At 37.3% G+C, this 7924-nt stretch overlaps 1 pseudogene across 1 annotated transcript; it reads left to right on the top strand.

Moving 5' to 3' along the window:
- Positions 1–507: 507 nt before the first annotated feature.
- LOC149577571 (aldehyde oxidase GLOX pseudogene) lies at positions 508–2450 on the top strand (annotated as a pseudogene). Its single transcript, XR_016363634.1, has one exon. The product of XR_016363634.1 is annotated as an aldehyde oxidase GLOX pseudogene (transcript).
- The last annotated feature ends 5474 nt before the right edge of the window (positions 2451–7924 follow it).

The following is a 7924-nucleotide window of genomic DNA, read 5'->3' as shown; positions in this document are numbered from 1 at the left end:
TAGTGTTGGGACATGAGAATAATTAAAGCAAAGAAAAGAAGAATAAAGAAACAATTAACAGGGAACGAAGTATTAAAGAATGGACAAGTGGCATGGTCAGAATATTAAAGTAATATGGTCGGTGGCATTTTCATATTCAAACATAGATATACATTTGAGAGAGGTAGCCATCTCTACAGCGCACGAGAGGAAGCTTTTTCAAAGCTTATGTTTACACGATTCTAATTACGACAATTATTAGCATTAATGTAGACATTCAGCCGGTTGCAGAGAGCGAAAGAAAGCGCGTGGAAGGGGCCGCCTTTTACGTGTTCGATTGGTAGAGAAGCTCTCCATATCTGCACGCGAAAAGGTCGTGTCTCCATGCAAGAATTCCGGCCCCATGAAAGAAATCCGCAACGGTTCAAAGCTATTGGGGCGCTGGCGGCTGTAACAACTCCCCCCTCTTCAACGTGGAGTTTCAGATTTTCTCAGAGCGCCTTCGTCAGCAAGTTGAATAGTGCTTGTCGAGCCTGCTGTATAAATACTCATAATCGCATTGGGAGGAGAGCAAAATAAATCTGTCTGCCATTACCATATACTACGTGATGGGCAGAATGAGAATGATTGGATTAGTGTTTTTGTGTGCGGTTGTGGTGTTGTTGCATGTGTGGGGTGGCGGCGCAGTGGACGTGAAGGGCGGGTCATGGCAGCTGCTGGTGAGCAACGGTGGAGTGTCGGCGATGCATATGACCACGACGCATAAAGACACCGTTGTTATGTTCGATCGGACGGACTACGGTGCTTCTCAGCTCCGTCTCGACGGCGGGAGATGCAGGGACGATAACAACGACCTCGCGCTGAAGCACGATTGCTGGGCGCACTCCATCGAATACAACATCGCTTCCGGTGGCCTCCGCCCTCTGATGGTGATGACCGACACGTGGTGCTCTTCTGGCTCGTTCTCTGCCAACGGTGACCTGGTGAGCACCGGCGGCTACAACGACGGCGGCAAGGCTGTGCGTTATTTCGTTCCCTGCAGTAATTCTGCATGCGACTGGGACGACTCGAGGTCGAATTATCTTGCAGAGGAGCGATGGTATGCAACGAATCAGATTCTGCCGGATAACAGAGTCATCGTTGTGGGCGGCAGACGGGCTTTTTCATATGAATTCGTTCCCAAGAAGTCTGGAGAAGGGTACTATTCGCTGCCGCTTTTGAGGCAGACGAATGTGAAGGACGTGGAGAACAATCTCTACCCTTTTCTTCACCTCTCCTCCGATGGAAATCTCTTCGTCTTTGCTAACAAAGATTCGATCTTGCTCGATTATAAAAGCAACCGTGTTCTGAAGACGTTTCCTACCTTGCCCGGCGGTGCGAGGAATTACCCCTCGTCTGGTTCATCTGCAATGCTGCCATTGACGGCGTCCGATGGATTTAAACGAGTCGAAATCCTCGTCTGTGGCGGCGCTCCCGATAACGCCTTCACGTCCGCAAATGCCGGGGATTTTTTGACGGCGCTTCAGAGCTGCGGGAGAATTGTGATCACGGATTCGAACCCTGGCTGGGCGATGGAGAATATGCCTACTCCGAGAGTCATGGATGACATGTTAATTCTTCCCACCGGAGAAATTCTGATAATTAACGGTGCCCAGAGCGGGACTGCCGGTTGGGAGCTGGGTAAAAACCCTGCTTTTGCTCCGTTTCTGTACAGACCCAATTCATCGCCCGGGGTTCGATTCTCGACCCTGACGGCCTCTACCATTCCAAGAATGTATCATTCCACTGCAAATGTCTTACCCGATGGAAGGATCCTCGTCGGGGGTTCGAATCCCCACGTGGGTTACGTTCTGTCAGGAACAGCTTATCCCACGGAGTTGAGACTGGAAGCTTACAGTCCGTATTACCTGGACAGAGCGTATCAGATCTACAGGCCCACCATTGCGGCCTTGTCTTCTTCCTCAGTAAACTATGGCAAAACCATCACTGTTCAGTTCACTGTTTCCAATTACACCCCGCAGAACATTGGGTTCCATTTGTACGCGCCTTCCTTCACAACTCATTCTTTTTCTATGAACCAGAGGATGCTGATTTTGGCATCAAGCTCTCAAAAGTCAGTGAGAGGAACGTACTACGCAGTTGTGACGGCGCCGCCGAATTCTGTTATTGCGCCAGCAGGGTACTATATGCTGTTCGTGGTGAACAACGGGGTTCCAAGCGTGGGCAAATGGGTTCATGTGTCTTAGAAGGTAATTGAACTGTCTTTCTTCTGCCGAAGTCATTATTTATGTAGAGGGATGGGAACTTTGGGAAAAAATTATATTGTAAGGATTTATTTGGGGAATGGTTATAGAGTACAAAGCATACTCATATATACCATATTGAAATTCAATTGGTAATACTTAATATATTATGTATGATTTCAAATAAAACTAGAGATAGAGCAGGCGTGACAATTCTTACAAATAAAATTTCTTGCCTCTACGTATTCTATTCTTCCCAACCGATGTCAGTGATTTCGAGAGAGCTGAAATTGGTCCAAAAGATAAATTTGTAGAGGAAACTGTTGTGATATAAGTCTATAATAATTTTATAAAAGACTTTGAAATTTCAATAAAATATGTTTGATGGTTTTTGTGATATAAGCTTATAACAATTTCATAAAAGACTTTTAAATTTAAATAAAATATGTTGGACGGTTTTCATTCTGAAGAGAGGTGGTCTAGTAGTTTAAAATCACAAAATGGGAAACACTACCATCCTAATTAGAAATCGCATGGAAAAATGTTAAACAATATTACCAATTTGAATAGAATATATTAGACATGTAACAATAATTGCCTCTTTAGCTTTAAGAAATTGACGCTAGTGTTATTTGTTTGGAGAGAGTTGAGGTACAAATCACAAATCACTGTATTTAGGAGAGTTGCATGAATTTTGAAAGCACAACCATTGTAATTAAGAATCTCACTAAAGATTACTGTATGATGTAATATATTCGAAAATGATATATTAGACATCTTATTACACATACCACCATTGTGCAAATTTATTTTCTTCTCTTCAAAGAGAACAATATCTTGTGGCTAGTAGGCAAAACATATTTGGCATATAGTACCTCGTACAGAATATTTTTTCTTAGATAGGCGTGTCGATGATAGGTATGATGGTGAAATCAGAGCTATCAACTCTTTAATTATTTTAGTCTGTTATATTTTTTCCCCATAGAAGCCAATTACTATGTTACACGGCATCTGCATGGAAAATAACAAAGCATGCCTGATAGCTTCTACGCTACAGTAATTCCATATTAAATTGATTTTCTGGGTCCCTGATATCATCACATCTGGAAGATTAAAGCTTTAAAAATGACAAATCAATAAAGAAACCGGGCTCACTTCGCTAATTAATCTCGCTGTAGAAAGCCATGTTAATTGCCAATCACTTTCGCTGAACCAAGCAATCGAAGACAAAGCAAACGCTATACGTCTAACATTTGGAAATAATCAAAAGTTTATCGCACAGAAAGTAATCAGATAAATTTTCATCATTATAAAGTTCATGGAGAATAGAGATTAATTCTCAGAACCATCGTCACACACAGGAAAATTTATTTCATTTTTGTGTATACAAGTTCCTTAGTCCAACTAGTATGAATTATATTACTATTATTGAAAAATGAAATAATTATAATAAAATTCAAGTTACCAATTGATATAATTAATTATAATATAGATTAATTCTACCAATATAATTAATTATCATAATTATAATGTAGATTAAAGTAAAACATTAAAATTAGTAAATTTATAAAGAAAAAAAATAAAATTTTCAAGTCTTTACTTGTAAAATTTTAAATTATGTAAAAGAAGAGGAAAATTTAAAAAATTAAATTACCTATTTTAGTCAAATCAATAAGTTAGAATGTCAATACATATAGGATAACGCTTTAAAAAAACAAATGGGATAAAACTATTAAAAAAAAAAAATTGAAATGGAAAATATTATTTTTGATTTATCCCTATATTATTTATCTAAAAAGTGAAATTTAGGATGTTATTTATTATTGTAAAATTTTAAATTATGGAAACTATGAAATAATGGTAAATTTTCATGAAATCACATGTTAATGAAGATCTATAATTAATGATTATGTTTAATGTATTTGAACTAAATTTTGTAAAAATTAACAAATTAGTTTTCAAAATATGTATTCAAACCGAAGTTACGCTTAACAATGAAGAAATGATTAGAAAATTCTAAAATAGAATTACTTAACAAAGTTGAACTATCTATGTTTTTTTGAACTATTAATTAAGCATCAAATATATTTTGAAAAGGTCTAAAACCCTATTATACAATTTGTTACCCTAACCAAAGCATTAGTAAACCAAGAGGCAACATGTAGAAAAAAGACAACTCTAACACAAAATTAATTTAATTCAAATATTGAAAATCATATGTAATATGAACTACAATTCTTTTGAGGTTTTCCCTTATCCTAGTACATGGCACTTTGTTCTCTTTTGTATTAGCTTGAGCTTTCTTCTCGCTAATGCCACGATCATCACCACCATTTTCTCTATGTCAAGTTTATCAAATTTGTTACCCATAACACAAATGATTTTAAAGGTTTCCTTAATATAGCCTTAAGTTTGAAAGTGACTAGACTGAAGAGATTATCATTGGTACCTTCAAGTTTCTCTCAAGAGAAATATTTGTTCCCTCAAAAAAATTTCTCATTGTTTCAACATCCTTAACCAATATGCTTAATGAAGCAACAAGGGTCTTCCCTTTGTTTTCATCGCAATGAACATATTTATGTTATTTAAGTTAAATATCTTTTTATAATAGCTAAACATGAATGCTATATTCATTGGAATTATGGTCAGTTCTCTCCTCATAATTTGTGACAAACCTCATGTGGATTCTATAGGTATAGTGGTTGTATTGGGCATTGATAGGTCAATCTTTTGGTGCAATGGACCTTATTGGCGCTCAAAATTGTAGCCCAATTTTTTTGCATTATTGAAAAAAATTGAGCCCTATGAGCACTTTTAAATGAGATTGTACCTGGCTATACCTTTGAGCCCCAAGTGGTGTTTTATGTTTCTAACACCCTTCATCCAGCCTATCCATGTATTCCATGAAGTTGAACTGACGTTTTGAACCATTCTGTGAAGTCCCATTTTGAGCTAGTGTCAAAAGTTGCAATTCTGCCCAGGTGTCAAATAGCGACTAGAGGCCCAATTTGCATTTGAATATCTTTTACTCAGGAATGTGTCATGACCCACCACTTTGGGCGTGCTTAGTGTCCATACTAGAGAACCTACGCTCCAAGTTTCAAGTCATTTTGAGTCTGTTTGACTAGGTTTCGAACCCCTCAAAGTTGGTCATTTACTATTTTGTGCATTTGTATAGTTGTTCACAATTCTGGAAAGCCCTGTTCGACTAGTGGTATCTTTGACCAAGTTGACCCAAATAAAGAAATTCTTTTTGAATTATGTTCTAGGTGTTAGACACTTCATATGTTCCAATTTTGAGATCATGAAAAATCCATTTAATCAGTTTGCTAACATGATTAAAAACCTAGTTTACATTATTTTGTTACGGCTAAGGTATCCTGATTGATCCGTACCCTTATTCAAAACATTATAACTTTAATCTTGTGATGGGATAGCCTAAATGGATTGTACCATTGTGTTGTATCCTAGAAATCCTTGAAGTATGCCAATTCCCAAGTCATGAAAAATCCATTTGCCTATTATTTTATGTCCGTCCATTTCCCAAAAATTACTTTTTGACACATTTCCTAGTTAAAATTTCCAAGTGCCTGTTTTCGGAAATTTGCCAAATGCGTCCCGTGATTCGTCATGAGCCCAAACCGTAGAATTATATTCTCCTCATGGAAAAGAACCTATACCTTGGTTTTTAGAACCCCAAGTGATCAATAACCTAGTTTATAATGTCGAACCCAAGCCTAGTTCATGTTTTTTAACACTGTTTGCCTACAGGATAATTGAAGTATGGATGTTTGACAATTAAAATCTTTTGACTGGGAGTTTTTGATGGGCTAAGAATTTGTAGTATGGTAGAATGTGTAGGATTGAACACTCATGTCAATTTTTCGTGGCTTGGTTAGTTGGTTGAATCAATTTTTAAGGCTAGCTGGCAGGCCTCCAGACACAAATTCACAATTTGCAAACTTGATTAAAAGTGAGTTTTAAATAATGAATTGATTATTTGATTTGAATCATGTTAGTGTGAGATGTCCAATGGGGTCAAGGGACAAATATGAGGATGCCAGTTATTTGGAAGGCAAAAAAATTTTAATCGGACCCGCTTTGGAGTTTGGCTAATTTCTTCAGGCATGGATGATTAATATTAAATAAACATTATCATAATTCAGATTATGATAATGCACGATTAAATTTCTCAAATGCATGAGAAGAGTTTCTACTTGATGAAAACACTCTATGGTGTTAAAGGACAAGTGAGGCTATCATTTTTAAGAGGCAATGTAGTTTCATTTTTTATTTTTTAAAAATGAATGAATGACTCTTTCTACAAGTCAAAGGCAAAACATTCACATAAATTAAAAAAAGTAGCCCTGTGTTAAAGCCATGAGCAGCAGGGGAGCCAAAAGAAAACTTTGAAAGTGATTTACCACTAAAGGAGTTTCTTGAATGTTATAGGCATAAAACACAACAGATATTCTAAAGAAATTAAAGGTGAAGCTGAATAAGTATATTTGGAGCATTATTCTAAACTTTGCATATTACCTTTTTCTGAAAGGTAATATCCAGTTGTAGACTCTTGTTCTATTTCACATTAAACAATAATATGTACAAAATTAAAGAGCAATACACGGTGGGTAGTGAAGTTGAGTTATCAACAAATCAAGGTGATTGTGGAATTTATTTTAATGATTAATATGATTGTTGTGAGTCTTGCCCAAAGTATTTATAGAAGTTTGAAGACACATTCAATGCCAAGCAACACCCCGTAAAGAGGTGCAAATTTAATGGTGAGACATTCAATATAATTAAGAAAGAACCAATGCATTAAAAGGTACCACCAGGAAATCCCACACCAAAGACAAATCACGCAAAGAGGAATGTGTGACAGCAAGGAAAGGGGGAGCACTAAAAACTCCCCCAAAGAGGTGATTGAGGTTAAATTTTATTTTAATAAACTCCCACACATGGAAAAAGAGAAGGTGGCAAGTAAAGAAAACCATGTAGTCCACTCATGATCAACAACTCCCTGCTCCACATCAACAAGAATAGCCCATGCAATACAAAAGGAAACTAGTGTATGGAGTAGACACAGTATACAAAAGAGGGAGCTGGCTACCAATAGCAAGGAAAGACTATAGTCTTTATCTGAACTGAGATGAAACATCAAATCTTCCCATCTGTATTTGTTGATTTAAAAGCTGCAATCAATGCCATGAGAAGTACAAAGGTGGCTAAGATGAAGCGATTTCAAGTGAAGAGCCAGATCTTGCATGAAGTTGCAGGGTAGAGAAGCAGTTCAAACTTTTATCCCACATTGGTTATATGGTTGCCTTTTAAAATCTTTAAATACAACTGCACACATATCCATAGCGTCAACAAGACAACAGATTTTGAACAGCTAAGCCTGTGTGTGTGGGTCCCAATCGACAGTTAGATGATGTTATCAGCCAAATTTTGAACTAGTAAGCAAGAACGATGACATGGAATCTAGGCTACGAGATCATGACACGTGGCAAATTGTGTGGCCATCATTATCTCGCCAAGGAGAAGTTGCTCACGTGATAAAATGGTGACATAGCGAGTGTAAAGGTGGTGATGACATGTGGTGCTGATGTGGAAGGAGAGTCAAGATGAGATGTGGGTCCTGTTTGAGTTCATCAGCCTATAGAAAAGTGACACATGGCACTGTTGGATGGTTAGAGAAA

The sequence above is a fragment of the Cupressus sempervirens genome, chromosome 1, assembly GCF_028749045.1.
Source record: "Cupressus sempervirens isolate cs-2001-9-10 chromosome 1, ASM2874904v1, whole genome shotgun sequence".
Classification (NCBI taxonomy): Eukaryota; Viridiplantae; Streptophyta; class Pinopsida; order Cupressales; family Cupressaceae; genus Cupressus; species Cupressus sempervirens.
Note: the sequence above shows the minus strand (reverse complement) of the source record. Positions and strands in the feature narration are given on the sequence as shown.